The sequence below is a fragment of the Uranotaenia lowii genome, chromosome 2 (assembly GCF_029784155.1).
Source record: "Uranotaenia lowii strain MFRU-FL chromosome 2, ASM2978415v1, whole genome shotgun sequence".
Classification (NCBI taxonomy): Eukaryota; Metazoa; Arthropoda; class Insecta; order Diptera; family Culicidae; genus Uranotaenia; species Uranotaenia lowii.
In genome coordinates, this window is record NC_073692.1 from 262,203,352 (window position 1) to 262,222,634 (window position 19,283).

General features: G+C 39.8%; 1 protein-coding gene across 1 annotated transcript in view; it reads right to left on the bottom strand.

Annotated features, from left to right (window-relative positions):
* The window catches only part of LOC129742580 (optomotor-blind protein-like), a 216,777-nt gene that overhangs the window by 145,418 nt on the left and 52,076 nt on the right, over positions 1-19,283 (bottom strand). The gene's annotated exons all lie outside the window — the stretch shown is intronic.

The following is a 19,283-nucleotide window of genomic DNA, read 5'->3' on the forward strand; positions in this document are numbered from 1 at the left end:
CATCAGTGGACCAGCGATTACCGTCTTACCACGCTAACCACTCGACCACCGAGACGTACTGCGTATTTCTGCAACCATTTTTTCATTCTTTTCAGTCCAACTTGATCCTACAAAAGTGCAATCAATTTTGATCAATCTTACAATGAAATGAGCCATAAACGTATTGATTTCATAATTAGACCCGCAACTCAATCCATCGTCTGTACAGATTAATAAAATTGAAATTTTCGACTAAATACACCCTTAAATTCCCGTGGCCAGGCGCCTCGTTGCGGGCAGTCCTCCCATCATAAACTTTGGCCCATCAGGATCTCCCCGCCCGAAGCCATTCGTCCAGCCAACGAGCCAGCCAGGTTAATTGATATACTTCAGAACCCCAAATTGCTATCGAAAGCTCTTTCTCCACCCTTCCCCAGCTAGCATCAAATCTATTGTCCCACAACCGTTGAGGTTGGGAAGTGAAGATCGTCCCCGAAGTGAGCGAAAAAATACGATCTTCACCCGGAGGAGTCCAAATGTCCAAAAGTCTCTATCCAGCAAAAAAAAAAAATGAACCGGGGTAGGGGGCGGGCATCCAAATCGATCCAGGCGCCAGTCGGTAGTTAACAATTATTTATGAATTATTTGTTTTTCCCCATGCGAAACAAGGCCACAACAAGATCCGCGGCTTCGGCTGGCTGGTGGTGATCGATAACAGCAGATTTCCTCGTTCTCCGTGGGTCTCTCCCATCCATGATGAGGCTGATGATGGGCCGAAAGCTGACCACAGAATGGAATCGGTTGCGAAACGGTCCTCTCTGAACTGAGGCTCAACTCGGCTCGACTCAGCCACCCAACGACAGTCAGTGGTTGCCGGTGAAGGAAAACAGGGAAGAAAAAAAAAATCTTGGTTCCCGACCAAGCGACCCTCAACGTCGGGTGATCCTGGGTTCGAGACCGGACCCGAGCTTGGGTATGTATTTAAATGATTATGAATCGTGCCCAGATTGGCGAGCGGGATAAATTGGTCACGCTTTTTTCCCTCGGTGTATGGTTTCGCGATTGTATGGCGTGGCGTCGTCGTCGACTTGTGCGATTTGCACCAAAGATGACGCCACGGTTGTCGTCTCACGAGAATCCAAGCTAAGCGGTGAATGGCGTCGTTGTTCCCGGTTCTTTTTACTCAGGACAACTAGCCAGTGAGTATGACGCGGAAGGAAATGCAAGAAAAGTGCACTTCACTCGGGTGCACCAAACGCGAAATGCACCACACTGTGCAATTGTTTCCGTTTCCGAGGAAACGACGAATGTCGCTGATTAGAGGATAAGTAGGCTTTGTCTTGCTTTCGCAACCAACAGTGTCTCCTACATTCAGTCAACAGCAGTGCCTACTGACGTTTTTCCCTGTTGCCATTTCCAATCAAACGGAGGCCTCTTGCTCGGGGATATATCGATATAAAGTAATAAAATGTCGATATCGTCGAAGGAATCCCACAGCACCATCGCATCGGAGGGACCTCATTAATATCCCAGAGCAAGCGAGAGAGACACAGCAAAAGAGTAACCCATCAACATCGAGTTGCTAAACCAACAAAACACAAAAAAAACATCTCGAAAGCCTATAATTATCGTGTACGGTCTGCTTATGTTTGTTTTACGCCACCAAAATGATGAAGCTTTGCCAAGATTATTATGGGTTCAGCACACAACAGGCATGCATTCATTTTGGCCTACCTACCTATCAACATCTCCTCGACAGTTTCGAGTGAGAGCGAGCGCGCGTGTGAGATTTTGGACCGGGTCCAGGAAGTTGGACGATGGATTTCGCACCACCACGGCACCTTCATACATACCCGCTTCCTGGCCACCAAGACTTGTCCTGGACTGCACCCAAAATGGGCTGATTTACAGCCGGGCCAATTTTTTCGGGGCGTCCGTGTTAAAGACGTTTTTAAGGTTCCAAAATTGGACAGAGAAAACAAACAATGGATGGACGCAGGGGAGCAGACCCATCGAAAGTAATAGCCCCACCGAGGGAGCGAGCTGGCGACATCGGTTGGCAGTGTGGCCAAATATGCGGATGCTGTGTTTTGTGTGTGTTTTTTGAACACTTTAATTTTGGAATTTTATAATTCTATTTATAAAGCCTGATTCTGGTTCACGATTTTATTTCGAGTAATTTATTCGAATCTTGATTCTGAACATCGGTTCTGCTTTTGATTTTGATTCGTAAACTAGGGAAACTGAAGAATAAACAGGGCAAATAGAATCAACTAACTCGCTGGTTTACTTCTACAGTGATGCGTTAGCTATAAGCGACGTGGAACGAGCTCACCAACAACCCCCTGGCAACTTGACAGTTCGGTCGAGTTTCGTGTGTCTGTTTCAAAATCGCAGATGTCGCATGTGTGCCGCTTGCTTACATACTTTCCGAGTCCATCTATCTATATATTGTGTAGGAACAGTTTTTCTATAAAATGGCAAAAGTTCTGCTATAATGTGATTGTATTGTTATTTTAAAATGTTCATATGACTCGCAACTTATGGCAATCTCTTAGTGATTGATAGGGTTATGTTGTATTTTACATTTACTGTGCTTGAGTGTCTTCAACAGTTTCGGTGGAAGGTAAACTTGTCCCAAAAAACTACTGGATATCAGTAATTTATTTAAAGCAGTCCAGAAATTTTATACCTTATGTAGGACACACAAATTAACGCTCTACTCGTTTTCTTAGACTAAACTTTTGAAAACAGATTCACTTAATTCACATAAAACATAACAAAAAGTTCCAAATTCAAAACTTTTTTTGTTTTGTTTCATCAAACGACTAGCACTGTTCTCAATTGACGGAGCCTCACTACTCGCATGACGGATAAAGCACGACAACAATCAACATTTCTCCATCATCGACTGGCGAAGCTCCTACACATGGTCAAAATTTCTCCTGAGAGTGACTGGCAAATCTCTTCACACTTCGATCGGCTGCTGACGGCAGGTACAACTTATTGAACGACTTGCTGGAAGAGAGCAACAATAGCAATAAAAAACTGAAAACGAGCTTGCTGGCAGGAGCAACAATAATTATATGCTTTTCTTGTTCGTCTTCGGTCGTCTTCGGCTTGCTAGCAGGAGCAACAATAATAATAAATGCGTTTCTTTTTCGTCATCGGTCGTTTGAATACGATTGCTTGACTAGGTTATTATTTTAGCTTCAAATGAATGGGGAATGAATGACTGGCAAACGAAGTCACTGGTCGTTAAGGAACAGTCAATTGAGTTTGACGGACCAAGAGGCTTCACAGTCACAGCTTCACGCCTCATGACGATGACTTCTGCCAAGCCTGCTTTGAACATACTAGCTCGGCTGAAATTTGTAAATATCATAATACAACAGTATGAAGAAGACTATCTAGCACGGCCAAGGTTACCACGACATCGAGCATATTGTTTGGTCGTGCGAGGTCCATCTTGTCGCTAGAACGAATTTGATAGACTCCCTTCGGGCCCGACGAAAACCACCCTATGTTCCAGTGAGAGATGTGCTGGGTGTGATGGACTTGGACTACATGTTCGAAATATATCTTTTCCTAAAAGCTATTGATCTTCGTCTATAATTTCTTCTTATTTTCATATTTCCCTATCTATCTTCTTTTTTCTTTAAAAGTGAACTAGATATAAGCACACAATTGTAATCTAACAAAACGAGTTTGGCTCCTTAAAGCCTAAAGGTATGAGCCGTTTCAAATAAAGAATTTACAAAAAAAAAAAAAAATACTATCTAGCTTAGTCGGAGATGAAAGCTGCTGCGTTTTGAGTGAGATCGAAAGGCTATCATTGAACCATCTTCATTCCAAATTGATAGAAGCCTATCAACGATTTATTGGAAAACATGTTGACTTCCAATGCGGGGTCTATCTTCACACGAAATTATTGTGACACATTCAACAGGGTATTACTTTTCTACCATTGGGTAAAAATCAATCAAATTTTGCACACTTTCTCATTGATGTGTATTGTTTACATGTTGTCAAACTCGAAGTCGTGTTTTTCGATTCAATGAAAATATAGGTGAACCAACGTGAGTCTAGAGAACAAATTCTTTCCAAACATTTCCTGACTTGTCGCATCGGCAGTTGGGAAAAATGTTGAACATTCACCATTCGACCGTCTCCAGAGTGTTGAAGCGGTTCCAGGAGCGCTTGACGTTGGACCACGGCAAAGGAGTTGATAGAAAACTGGGACCGGAGAACAAAAAGACGGAGGGAAAGGGGCAGCGGATGATTAAAGCAAATCCCAACGTCTCAAGCCATGATTTGGCTAAAAAGATCGGCATGTTGCAGAGCTACGTCCAGAATGCAAAAAAGAGTGCTGGACTACATACATAAAAGGTACAGAACTTCCCAAACCGCGATGAGCGGCAACAATCGACGGCTAAAACTCGGATACGGAAGCTCTACGAGAAGATGCTGGCAAAATATGGCTGCTGTGTGATGGACGACAAATCGTATATAAAAGCCGATTTTGGGCAAATTCCGGGGTTGGAGTTTTTTCACCACCAACAGCAAGTTCGATGTGGACGACTAATTTAAGTAGAAAAAACTGTCGAAGTTTGCCTCTAAATATCTCGTTAGGCAGGCCGTCTGCTCTTGCGGACTGAGGACTGAGCCTTTCATGTCAAGGGCACAGTAAACGGTGAGATCTACAAATCTGAGTGCCTCGAGAAGCGCCTTTTGCCGTTCTTGCTGCAGCACAACAAAGCTCCGCTATTTCGGCAAGATTTCGCATCATGCCACTATTCTAAAAGTGTCCTGGAGTGCAATGAGGCCAATTCTGTAAATTTTGTTTCAAAGGACATGAACCTGTCAAACCGTCCGGAACTGTTCCCGGAGGAGCAGTACTGGGCAATAATATAGCGGGAACTTCGGAAGAGCAAGAAGACAGTCAAAAACTAGAAGGGCATGTTAAGAAATTGGAGAAATGCGTTCAATTTTTCACTCAAGGTTCCTTCGATTAACTTTTATTTTGATTTTTGAAGTAAATGTATGTATAAATTTATCCTAATATTTTGGTGCAATTCTAAACATTATAAGAAAATTGGCATGACAATTTCGGTGTCGCAATAATTTCGTGTTCGCCCTTTATCCTCAATAGGGTGGCAGCGGGTCATGTCGAGTTTTGAAAACCGACTTTATACAATTTATAGATTCGCTAAAAAAAATCTACCTGTGCAAAATTTCACCTCAATCGGACTTTATTCAGGGGTGCCCAAAATCGCTCAAAATTGCGTTTTTATACCCTAAAATTTCCAATGGGAGGATCAGAAAAAAACAGACAACGGCACAACTGCCGAGCATTCAGAGGTTTTTGCTACCTATTAGCTTACCTAGCTCGGATAATATAAGGGAAACGATACACATTCATCTTTTGAAAACGCTCAGAAGATAGTAAGTAACTTTTCTTTTACCGTGGTTGAATTTAAGGGAATCTTTCGATTGCTTTGATTCGGCAGAACAATTCAACCAAATAGGCTCACAACACATATTAGAGCAGAGTAAATCGGAAAAATCGATATTTTCAATTTGAAGCCAAAATGTCAGATGTTTGGGGCCAATCTGCAAAATGTATATAGTCGGTGTTCAAAATTCGATCATTTATGTTTAGTCAATCTTCAATCTATGTTCCGTCTAGCTTCAGTTTTCTCTCACTGAAGGTAGACTGAAGCTAGACTGAAGACGGAATATAGACTTAAGAAAGATTGACTGAAGATCCTTCAGTCTATCTTCGGTCTATCCTTAGTCTATCTTTAGTCAATCTTCGGTCTATCTCCTGTCCTGTCTATCTTCCGCCTATCTGAGGTCTGTTATTTGTGTATTGTGTATTTCTATTCCGTTCATCTTCAGCCTACCTCCAGTATATCTTCGGTCCATCTTCAGTCTACCTTCAGGCTATCTTTCATTTATCTTCCGTAAATCTTTAGTCTATCTTCAGAATACCTTTCTAAAATCTCATTTCTATAATCCGTTCATCTTTAGTCTAGCTCCCGTTTTTCTTCAGTTTATTTATGCTTTATCTTCAGTTTATCTTCCATTTATCTTCAGTCTCTGAATCGCTTTTAAAGTTCGTTTAAAGATCGGAACTAAATTGCAGAGGAATTTATGTTCCGTCTAGCTTCGCTTTCCTCTCACTGAAGCTAGACTGAAGACGGAATATAGACTTACGAAAGACAGACTGAAGATCTTCGTCTATCTTCAGTCTATCTTTAGTCAATCTACGGTCTATCTTCTGTCTATCTTCCGCCTATCTGAGGTCTGTTATCCGTATTTCATTTCCGATTATCTTCAGTCTACCTTCAGTACATCTTTGGTCCATCTTCAATCTATCCTCAGTCTATCTTCAGATTATCTATCGTCCGTAAGTCTATCTTAGTCTATCTTCAGTATACCTTCCTTGTATCTTTAGTCTATAATCCGTTTATCTTCTATCTATCTGCCGTTTATTATCAGTCAATCTTCAGTTTATTTTAGGTTTATCTTCAGTTTATCTTCCGTTTATCTTCAGTTTCTGTTTACGAATTTTGCTGAATCGCTTTTGCAGTCCGTTCAAAGATCGGAACTACAATGCAGAAGAAAATATGATCAATCCGCTTGAGAATTTGGACTTCGCCAGTAGTGAACATTGTGTGCTACTGTTCAACTCCTAACGTGATTTGATTTGAATATGTGGTAATCAATCAAATGTAAATAAAGTCCATTTTATGTGACCTATAGATATTAGTTATAGCAAAACTTTTTATCCTTGGTGATCATGATTCTGAACTCATGTTCATTCTGATAATGTTTATAATTCCAAAATCGACTTTTTCTAATTTTTTTTTCTGGTTTCAGTTCACTGGCAACACTGCCTTGGCGATGCACTCCGTTTTGCACGTCGTCTATCACTCTGGAAATGAATCCCTTATCTGAAACCATCCAACGGGGAAGTGCTGCTCTCATGATGACGATAATTATCAATTATTTATGATAAGTTGAGGAGAAAAGTACACAGACCCCAGAAGACGGGCCCAGCGAAATGATCACGAAGTGTTGTTGTTCTCACACAGCAACGAAATTCGAAAGGGGTACCCAGCGAAACCTGTATGGTCACGAGGGCAATCCCTCACCGGCTCGCTTGTCTCGTCAAACTGCAGAGCCATGGAAGTCGCACTGTTAAATTCTTGGTAGCACCCTAGCAGCGAGGCGCCAGAAAATAAGGCAAAATGAAGATTGCCAAATAATTGCTAGCTCGTTAATGCAGGCTTTCCACCGAGCCCGAGACGACTGGAAATGGGGACCTCCAGGTGACAATCATGCTCCGTGGCCACCCTGTGAGCGCACGGCCAAGCCAGGCGCCAAGCTAACAAGTTTGGTCAATTTGGTTTTTTTTCTGGGGAAAATTTTTATGCCTCTGAGTTGTTTTTGTTAATTCACGTGCTAATGGACAGGTGATGTTGACCTATTTACATATCCGCTTTCGGATGACCTGGCAGCAGAAAATTTTGAACTTTCAAGAAAACGGATTCTTGGATCGGTAAATGGGTAAATTTTTAGGTGACTATCATTTTAGTTTGTACTCGTTGATTTTTTTTAAGTTTATCAATTTTGGTCACAACCCTTCAGTAAAACCATTTTTTTTTTGGAAAATCTTACCATTTTACTTAAAAAAAAAACATTTCAAAACTGACTGCATCCAACCTTATCTCGAAAAAACGACTGAACCGGATCGACTAATCTCCGGAAGAAAAACTTGTAACCGCGCTTGTTAACATCGCTTGGCACTATCGATTTCAAGCCCTCTAAATAACAACAATCCGAGCAAGGGAGAGAGAGAGATAGACAGACAGCAAAAACCCCCAAGAACACATATTGTCAACGCATTGCAGCGACCAGCGCGGCGTGGCGCGGCGTGTTTTGTTTCCGCGTGTCGTCATGACAGAATTAAATCGACCAAAAATGGCCCAAAAAGCGCCGCCAGAACAAGCGATCGTAAATTTTAACAAGAAAACATAAATCTCATCTCGTTTTTCGCTGGCGCTCGCTCGCTTGCTCTCTGTCTCTCTTTTGCAGCAGGTTTTTCCTCCCATCGTTTGGTTGTTTGTTTATTTTTTTTCTGGTGGTCTTGGTTTCGGTTCATTTTCCAACGCTTGCTGAAGCATTTTGTCTTGCGAGATCATCATCATCATCATCGCATCGTCGTCGTCATCGCCGCAGCAAGCGCTGGCTTTAGTTTGGTTTTCTGCTGATGTTTTTCTACCTCGACGAAGACGCTCGCCCCGCTTGCTTCGGTTTCCATCGTTTCCATAGTGAATAAGGAGGCGCCCCATTTGGCTGGTTGGTATTATGTTTTTTTCTTGGTTCTTTCAGTTTTTTCGTCTCTCTTAAATTGGTGAGTTCTTGGGAAGTTTTTCCGAAGGTTTTGCTGCTGCAGACGAGTGGCGACGGCGTTCCGGAGGAAATGATCCACAGAATCGTTGCGAAGAAGACGCGGAGCGAAGTGAGAGAGATAAAGGAAAGGGTTCAGTAGCAGACGAAGGGGTTAACAGCGCGCTAATTGTGTCTCATGAGTGATGATGTCGTTGTGAGAAATGGATACAACTCTGTTTTGTTTGAAGTTCTAATTAAGGTCCCGATATTCTAGAATGGATCAGTTTGACTTGTGGATTTGTGATTGATGCAATTGTGAGAGCAATTCGGTTGTGGACCAGGATTCTTGCTTTCTTTTGATTTTTCCTCCCTTTTTCTCCCCTGGTTGTCAAACGCCTGTGAGAAACATGCTTTCTTCCACACAAAGCGAGAAGCTGCCCACATTTTGTTGGAGAGCGTTTCAATCACGCAGTCATTCAATTTAATAAAGGCAGCTGGCGTGGAGTTCATTTCACCCACAATCAGCATGTTAAAGACGTAAACATTTTTTTGCGTAGTTAAAGGGGGAGATATGTTCATCAGTACTTCTCAGTTACTGGCTGAGAAATCAATAACTGAACAACTGAACAACAGTTGTTGGTGTTCCGGTTGTGGTTTAATTTCTGATCTAGGATAAAACAATAAAAACAAACATTATGTGGTAAGTTAATCAATTAATGCTATAAAATGTTTTGATTAAATCATACAAATTCTTGTGCAAATACTTCAGTTCAGCGGCTAGTACTTTATCCGCTGAGCAATCGGCATCGCCACAGCAGAAAGGGATCGGTCGAAAAAGGAAGTCCTGCAATATGATGGAGTATTTCGATGAGGTTAAGGATACAGCTCACTCTAAAGTTGGCGTTTGATGTCGGATTCCGGAGTATGCTTCTGTTTTGACCTACATAACTACATACAACATGGAGTGACATCTGATCGGTAAGCATGAAAAGCTAGCCACAGAAATCGGTTTGATAACCGAGGTTCCGAGGAAGATGCTCAAGTTGGTTGTTTTGGTGGACGTTCGACGTTTATGCCAACAAGAGCTTTCGGGGAATTTTCGATCCAATTGCATCGAAACTTCCGATTCCTGCATTGACACCATCCAATGTGGCGATCCTGTGTTTTTGTGGAGCGAATTTTTGTTGAATTGATAAAAAACGAAGTAAAGGGCAGCATAGTGTCGCTAAAACTTGATTTAGCGACGCGTAATGGACGTTTCATTATCGGTGTTAACCTTCAACTCATCAGAATATGACAACTGAAGATTCGAACGCTGGGCCTTGTTGAGCCAAATACATCGAAACGGAAGTTTTACAACTTCTACATAAATTCGTCATCAAGATCACGCAGCTTTATTCATCAACCACGGTAGTTATGTTTTGAAGTTCGTAAAACTAATGATTCAAGGACAGGAAATGGAATTTAACCAAGGTGGCACGGAATAGGAAATTCCGGAATACATTCCGGATGAACTGCTAGTTGAACTGGATTCCATTCTCTGATCCGGGAAGTGTGTTGCACATGCATTGAATTTGGTAGTCGTTGAAGCGGCGTCCGGAGACGATACCGAAGCAAGAATTGCTCAAGTTCGGGAGCTGATTAAGACTTTGCGCAGGATTTTCAGGATTTCTACGAGAACTAGCACTAGGTTTTTTCAGAGTCCCACATCAACAGTGCTCAGTCTATTAAAAGAGTGTTAGTTCTTTAGAGAAAACATTTCCCTCCACTCTCTCAGCAGCAGATGATGAAATGCACATAAACATTGAACTCTCAATTATTGGGAGTGAAAAAGTTCACCGTCTCTTTTTGGCCAAGATAAGCGAAATGAAGCATGTCCATAATGTGGTCAGGAGAAGTATAACTTTATTAAATCCTTCGTTTAACCGCTAAGGTACTATGGTTACGTTTACTGACAATGCTTTTTTCGCTGTTATTTGTTGTCTTCGATTGCTTCGATGCTACGAATACCAATATAAACAGAATCACGTTTAAATGTATGAATTTTAATTTAATGACAATGAAAATCTATAAAAATGGATTGCGAAAACTCTCAGGGAGAAATCGAGTACAAGCGGTTCAGAACATTCTAAATTAGTGTGATAACACATCTCTTATCTTTTTCCGTAGTAGAGCCACAAATATCAGAAAATTTTGACTGACTATGGGGGCTGGATTTTAAATATGCAATTTCTTCTAACAGCTCAAGGCAGCAAAAAAAAATCAAAGTTTCTTGGCAACACTGTAAAATATTATAACATGTTTTGAATCATGAACAATGTTCCTCTAAAATCACAATTGAATTTCTTTTGCCAAAACGTTTCAGAACTAATCTATTTGTTTTTTTCCTCTGTTCGTAAAAAAAAAACAAGTTTCAATTAATATTATAACAAAATTGCCTTAAAAACAAGTTTCATTCACCCATTTTAAATTTAGCAAAATAAGTAGGTTGACAGACTGTTTTCAACTATCTTAAGGTTTTCACTCGAATGTCAGTAAACGATATCGATTTGCTGCTGTCGTTTGAAGAAATCTTCCCATGTGCGGCCACATTGCGAAGGTCAAGCTACCGGCAAACACTTGGCGCCTAATAGGTACTTAGGAAAAAGTTTTCAGGACAACGAAGCGGTCGCACCAATCCTTGAAGTCTTGTCGTCGTTGACCACCTCAGAAGTTATCCCGTTCCTCAACGGGGCAGGTTATAACCCACGAGACACCAAAGGCGACTGAACGAATAGCTTTTCAATTTATTAGCAATAAAATTGAATCTAATCAAAAACTAATAAATCATCTTCCAACTAGCATTGGATGGGAATGGGAAGCGCCAAAACCCGAAGGCAACCACGAATCGATGAACTCTACTTTTTTTCTAACCTCACTTTTCCATCTTTTGTGTCTGTCTATTCACCCAGGGAGAAGAGAAGAGACAGACGGCTGACTACCTTGACTACCCGTTGTCTATCAATTTCACGCAGGTTCTAGCACCGTTTTACGCTTGAATTAACCTGATCCCATCGATCGATCCAACCGACCGACTATCCATCTCAAGGGTAGAACCGAGACGGGTGATCACTCAAGATCCTAATACCCATGGCGAAATGTGGCGGAGAGACTTGAAAAGAAATAAAAAAACATATCTTTGCTCTGGCTCGAAAGCTGGGCCACAATAATTAATACATCTGCTCTCGGTCATTCATCCCGAGGGGCTCGATTCCACGGCAGCCAATTCTTACCTAAAGTGATCTTCTTTCGAGATCAATCTCTTGCATGGGAAGGTTCGTCTTCTATTCACTAATGCGAATCTTCTTTTCCCGCCTGAACTTTGGCAAATTCGACATATCGGAGCTGAACAAATTTCAAGGTTAAACTAGATTAAAGTGTGATTCCGATTTTTTATTCAAAACTAGCAGAGCTTAAAAAACCAAACGTTTAGAGGGAAGAAATTTTCTCACAGACAAGTTGAATTCCACTTTTCCTGGAAAATGAGTCAGTTCGGCAGCGGAAACCCGAAACCCCAGGAACCAAGAACTGCTCTGTGGGTAGAATTCTTAAATCAAACATCAGACCTAACCACCGGTACCCTCGAAGCGCCATCATTATTAACAAATAATAACATGGGTAAACTATACACGTTTATTTTTATGGCATATTAAACCCGAGGACCCCGAACCCCGCTATAATGTCGATGATGATGAGTGCACCATTATCGCTTTTTACCTACGAAGAAGCGCGCTAGCGCATATGCAATGTATGTAGTTAGGAAGGTACCTAACCTAACCTACAATACCTGGTATCTCTCGAAAGAAAAAACAATCATAAAACAAAACATCTCGCTGCTGCCGCGTCTCTTGTGAGTGTTGTTATTACTTCCTTCCTTCCTTCATGAGGAATCAAACGCCGGGCAGCTGATCCCAACATATTCATGCGTTCCGTATCAACAGAAAGGTTCTACAAATCAGAGGATCCCTGCTGTTTGATTACGGCTATCGGAACCTCCTGGCCCTGGCAAATGTCCGTGTTTAAACAAGCATTCCCAGCAGAGATGGGCCCACAGAATAAGGTGTAATTGGTTGTTTGTTTTTATCGTCAATCAGCTGTTGTTCCTGTGTACTCCTCTTGGCTCAACATAGGTAAACATTATACAATTATTAGGCCATAAGTACAGCGATGGTATGTTTAGCAGATTGTTCGCCTGGCTGGTTGGTTGGCCCCCTTTTGGGTGGATGATTGATGATCACGCTGTCGGGTTGCTCGTGTCAATTTCGGAAAACCATTAGAATGTCATAACATTCAGATGATTGTTTTAGTGAGACCCTTGGGGGACTAGTAATTCACTCCAAACGCTCATATTACAGCAAAACGAAGGCTCGCGCATTTTCAGCACATCATTGATACACACAGAGCATTATTTTATTTGCAAATCCTACATTCAAAAATATTTTTGATAAAAAAGGAGTGTATTAAAAAAAGCAACACTTTGTTTTGTGAATAACTTTTGAATGCATGGATGTAAATTGATGAAATTTTCATCAAAGTTACCTGGTTACATAATGTTTACATATGCAAATTTATGTGACAATCTGTCTCGTGGTTTTAAATATAGCGTTAAATGTAGAAATTTTTCGACTTTAATTTTTGGGCAGCACGTGCGCCATCTATAATGCATACTATGACCCACCCTTTTTTCAAATCAAGACAATTTTTTATTAAGTTTTCTGCTTCCTGAAGCTTGACCTTCAAAATAACTCAAAACTATGAATTTGATTGTCTTCCTTCGGCACGAGAATAACATTTATGACTTTTTATTACCACCGTTTTTGCGTAATAGCACGATTCCAGATCCAACTTAAACAGAGTATAAACTTTGTGGATTGAAGTGCTTTTCAGTGAAAACGGTCGCATTTGGAGGTAGTCTTCTTTGTATATTGAGCCATTCATCGTGTCAATTGTTATGAAGCACTGACTGAATTGTAGCTTTCACAGATCATCAGTTTCCTCGAGTACTAGACATCAACTTTTTCATTTTTTTTTCTTCTTGTTTATCTCCGGAAAATACAGGCGAGACTTTTTTTCGTTAATTTATTATTAAAAACGGCTCATACCTTTAGGCTTAAAGGAGCCAAACTCGTTTTGTATTTTTAAAATTTGAAAAAGTTAACATTTGTTCAGAAGAAATATCCTCCTTTTTTTTAAAAAAAAATATGAAAATATGGAAATATGAAAATAAAAAGAATTACCGACGAAGATCAATAGCTTTTAAGAAAAAATATATTTCGAACTAGTAGAACAGGCAAGACTTGTCAAAGAAAAGTTTCTGGTTGGATTTCTGTCAGGTGAACGCTAAAGAATTCGTGTTGCTGTACATTACGATTTTTTTCAAAATATCTCCCCACAAGCAGTCCAAATATTTTGAGCACGATTTCACCACCGTTTTTTGTGTATTTTACCGCTGGGCAGCTTTTTTACCTTGTAGAAATAAAGTCAGGCCTATTTTTAAGTCAGCTAGACGATCCAGTCAGGAAAATTTGCTCTTTTTTATCTCTTCCTCTATTTATATTTTCAGATTGAGCTTGAAAAAAAACCTCTCACAATACTCTCACTTTTTGGCATCATCTTTACTTTTATTCAAATTTAGGTTTAATATTGCATCTTTTAGAACTTCTTAAACGATTTGCCAAGTGAATTTCGGTCAAATAGTAGATTTTGGGTCTCCCATTGAAGGTTTTTTTGGATTTTTCTCGATTCTGCTCAAAAAGTTTTGTCATTGAACTTCAGTATCGGACGCTATCTCAAAAACCAGTTGACCATTGTCGCCAAATTTTGCACACGTGCACGTTAAATTACGTCACTGAAAATTGCATCAATTTCGATCCATGCATTCAAAATTTATTCACAATACAAAGGGCTGCGCTCCTTAGTTTTGTTAAAAACTCCTCTACTTTTTTCAGTGGGCAACGATAACCGGAACAATAACTGAATTTGCTGAAGAAAATGATCATTTGTTTATTTTACAGTCTATGTTTTATTTTTGCAGTTTCGAATTAATGTTGGATCGCGAATTCAACGATGTCTGTTAACGAAAAGGTTTAAAGTAAATAAGCATTCCAGATTTTTTTGAGCACGTATCTGAACCGGGCAATTCTGGGCCATTTTAAACAAAAAAAACGGGCATTGGATTTCTAATAATCCAATTCAAAAACAGGTAATTCTTAGCAAAATCCGACATATTCAAAGAAATGATAAGAGAAACATGAAAGAAAACTATTTCAAATTTCGTTTTGTCATAGAAGCACATCAGCTATTTACAAATATTAGCTGGTTATATCCCCTAAATCTGACTTACGAAAACTGAAACAATCTCAAATAAATTTTCAATCGAAGCACAGCCCCTCAAATCAGTGTTTTTTTTTCAGTCACTCTGTCTTACTAACCGGAGTCAAAGCGATTTTCAGCCTTTTAAATCTGTATTTTTTTCATCACTTCGTCATGTACATATGTACATGCCTAGCTCCTGAAAAATCTAAGCAAAAAATGTTCAGCCGTTATTTATCATGATCGGGTAAATCTCAGCAACAGGTACTCTTTTCAATACACTCCGTCTTATTTTTAATCGGCAAAGGATTTTTCTTTGCTTGGTAAAACATTATTGAAGGTGTACTTAAATAAGAAGACGTTGTAGAAAACTTTAAATTTATACATTATCGAAGATTTCCACGATTATCATGAGCAGCCATTTTTAGAAATTTATTTTCAAACTGAAACTTTTCTTTCTTCTGAAGTTAACATTTTTCTTCACTTTGAGCTCTTTTCCGGGGTCATAAGTGTGTTTATTTTGTTTTTATGGCCATTTCCAAACCTCATTCCAAAGATCTAGTTTTCGTCACTTAGTAATGTTTAAAAAAAGACAAATAAGCTTCCCATAATTGGTCAAATTTTGAGATTTTTTCATCCTCAGGTCTCTATTTGCAAACTGCAAACCATTTCCCATATCCCAATATCCTCCCAAGCCAATTTAGTCCCATGCACTTGCTCGAATAGTTATCGAATTTTGTAATTCAATTTTATGGAATCCCCCCTCCTCCTTTGTATCTCCCCACTGGAAGATGGGAGGACTCTCAAATAATCATTGAAATATTTTTTGTATCCAAATAACCACACATGCCAATTCTGATTCCATTTGCTTGACTAATTCTCGAGTTATGTCAAAAACTGTAAGAGAGCCTCCATCCCCCTTTCCTAATTCCTCTCTGAAAAAAAGAAGAGGTACCAAATATTCATAGACATATTTGTTGTAGCCAAATACCCTCCCATGCCAAATTTGGTACCATTTGATTTAATGGTTCTCATGTTATGTAAGCATTTTTTTTTCTGCATTAGAGACCTCCTCATTTCTTCCAGTGAGAGCGAGGGGTCTCAAACTGTAATAGGAACCTTCCATGGCTTCAAAAGCACCCACCTGCCAAATTTTAAGAAAATTGGTTCAGTATTTTCCGGGTCTATAGGAAACAGACAGATAGAAAGTCAGACAGAAATCCATTTTCATACTGTTGCGTTCAAAAAAGAATGAAATCGCATGAAGCTGGGCACTCGCTTCCAACTTTGACCAGCATGTCTGAATTGATATTTTTTCATAAATTTTTCACAAAATCTAGTTCAACTATCCAACTGATTCTTCGTAAAATTTGAAGACTGTAGTACGACTGGAAAAACAGAAACAGTTATTTTCTTAAAAAAAAGGGAAATTTCAGATTGCTTCACAAAATTCGCTGTATTTTTGACAGTTTTCATTGAAAATACTTGAAATTTATCCAAAAGATGTAAAAATGTTTAATCTAGTACCTGGCTGATTGACGATTGACGCGGTCAAAAATGGGAGCGGTTTGAAAATAAGGTTCATTGTTACGGTTTATTCTTTTTTGGGCGAAGGTTATGGTTCGATTTTTCTTTCACGATTTTAAAATTTACTGCCTCAAATATTGATAGAAAATTTATTCCTGCTTATTCAGTGATGGTAAATTTCGCCCGTCACGCTTGACCCGACTAGTTTTGTTTCATCAAACGACTGGCACTGTTCTCAATTGATGGAGCCTCACTACTCGCATGACGGATAAAGCACGACAACAATCAACATTTCTCCATCATCGACTGGCGAAGCTCCTACATATGGTCAAAATTTCTCCTGAGAGTGACTGGCAAATCTCTTCACACTTCGACCGGCTGCTGACGGCAAGTACAACTAATTGAACGACTTGCTGGCAGAGAGCAACAATAGCAATAAAAAACTGAAAACGAGCTTGCTGGCAGGAGCAACAATAATAATAAATGCTTTTCTTGTTCCTCTTCGGTCGTCTTCGGCTTGCTGGCAGGAGCAACAATAATAATAAATGCGTTTCTTTTTCGTCATCGGTCGCTTGAATGCGATTGCTTGACTAGGCTATTATTTCAATTGAGTTTGACGGACCAAGAGGCTTCACAGTCACAGCTTCACGCCTCATGACGATGACTTTTGCCAAGCATGCTTATTATTATGAAATAGAGAAATGAATAAAGAGCGAATAAAATACTCGCTTCAAGTTTATATGCATCAATTTCGTGCATAATATTTTTTGCAGGTCATTTCGGAAGCTCTGTTCTTCTTATGTTGAGCTCCGTAAAAAACTTCTATTTCCAAACAAGTCAGGAACGGCGATTTTGAAAGAAAAATCGTAAAATGATTTCATTCGTTAAAAAAGAATGGAATCGCCTGTTGGACAGCAATGAACCTCATTTTCAAACCAGTTCCATTTTTGATCACTTCAATCGATTCTGATGAAACTCGGCCAGGTACTGGATCAAACATTTTTACCTTTTTTTTTTACAAATTTCAAATATTTTCAATGAAAACTGTCAAAAATACAGCGAATTTCGTGAACCAATCTTCAATTGCCTGTTTTCACGAGAATAACTGTATTTTTTCGGTCGTAATACAGTCTTAAAATTTTTTGAAGAATTAGTTGGATAGTTGAACTAGGTTTTGGTGTTGAAGTTGCCCTAAAATCACAAGCAATTGTAAAAAACATAAAATTGATAGTACATATTTTCCAGGCTTGAAAAGCAATAATTACTTAAATAAAACGGTGACGCATATTTGCCTTATGACAAATACGGCTAAAGGCATCGTTCCTATAAGACTAAGTATGCCATGAGTTGAGGGATCTTCGATGTGAATAAATTTTGAAACATTTTGCAGTTTTCGTTATTCAAGAATATTTATACCGAACAACAGGTAATTATACCCAAACAAACTATTAAAGATCGGCAAATATCTAATTGGATAATCAAATAATCGGACTTATAGTTCAGCGGTTATTTTTTTTTTCAACTGTTGTAGCTGGATTAGTTGACAAAATAAAATTTTCGCTTTTTATACAATTTATGAAAAATATTTCGACTGAAAAAGACTTTTGGAAATTTATAGAAGATTTATGGAAACTTACACTGAATAACTGATTGATGTTAAAGAAAGTCACTTCAGTTTTTCCAACATTTTACACCTATTTTTTACGGTCGTTTCGTTGTCTGCGGATCACTAACGATCAAAGGGAATCTACCTCAGAATACCCATTCGAATTCTCCCTGGTAACAACCGAGTCGTCGATTACCTTCGGTCACAAAATCAAGCGATGAGGAACAGCATCGATTCTCACAACCAACCGTGCACCGATGCTGGACGCGCGGCGTGTTTTCATGGATGTCAACTTCCGAGGACCCGAGTGAGGCATCTCTTTTCTCCCCACCGACCGGAGTAAACCGTTGCTGTCGATATTGATCTGCGTTCATCAATTTAGTTCTCGAGCTCTTCTCGACGATGATACCGAGCTTAAGGGGGAGCAAATCCCTTCTACCAGATTCCCAGGTTCCTCAATCCGCCGATGTCTTTGTCAAAAAATAACGAAACGTCTCTAAAGAATGCTGACAACTGGCGCCCAACTCTTTGGGGGAGACGTCGTCGACGAGATGTGATCCACAAAGAAGACGTTTCGAATGCTGCCGCCACTAACAGACATCACCGGGTAAGGTATAATGTAAAGAAAAACGACACGACGACGAGACGATTCTTTTTTCGGTTTTAAATCGAAATCCCGGAATCGCGAAGAAAAGGGCTTCCCGTATTGATCAAAAGGCTCTCGAATGGGGGGATTCCTTTAAGAAGTAGGAATGGGGGGATGAAGAATGGAATGACAATTCGGGCGCGCGCATATACAAAAGACAAAACCGCGACTCGTCTTCGTATTCGTTTTCATCGTAATAGCTTTATGCTGAGAGATGATCCAGAATGCATCTTCCAATAGTTCCTGGGAATCCTTTGAACGCAATTGAGTACTGGTCCTTCTGGTGGCGTCAGTAAGTAACAAGGAGACATTCTGTGGTTCTGAAGGGAGTTTTGTAGGACCCACTCAATTATTTATCCTGTCTTCCAGTGTCTCCCCGATTGACTGACAACCAGTCGGTTGAGTCAGGTTGTTTTCATTCTCCCGGCGACAGTTGAAATTAGTGTCGCATCAATGTCGTCCGGATACGGTTCCGAAAGGAAGGGTGAGTATTTTTTCCAAGGAAGGACTAAAATTAAATTGATGATGATTATGTTTATGAAGATTTTATGCCCTATTCGGGTGGAGGAACAATTTGGATCTTTTTATTACTGGCAATCGAAAACGTTGTGTTACAATTTGTAATGTTTTTGCCCAAAGAACATAGAAGGACAGCCACCTCTATCGATTGTTTGGAAATTTAGCGAGAAGCTTTCGTTTTCACTAAATCCGAAAACAATACGCTCAGAGAATACTTGCCAGGGCATTGATTCGGTTCGATAACGGCTTCTGACT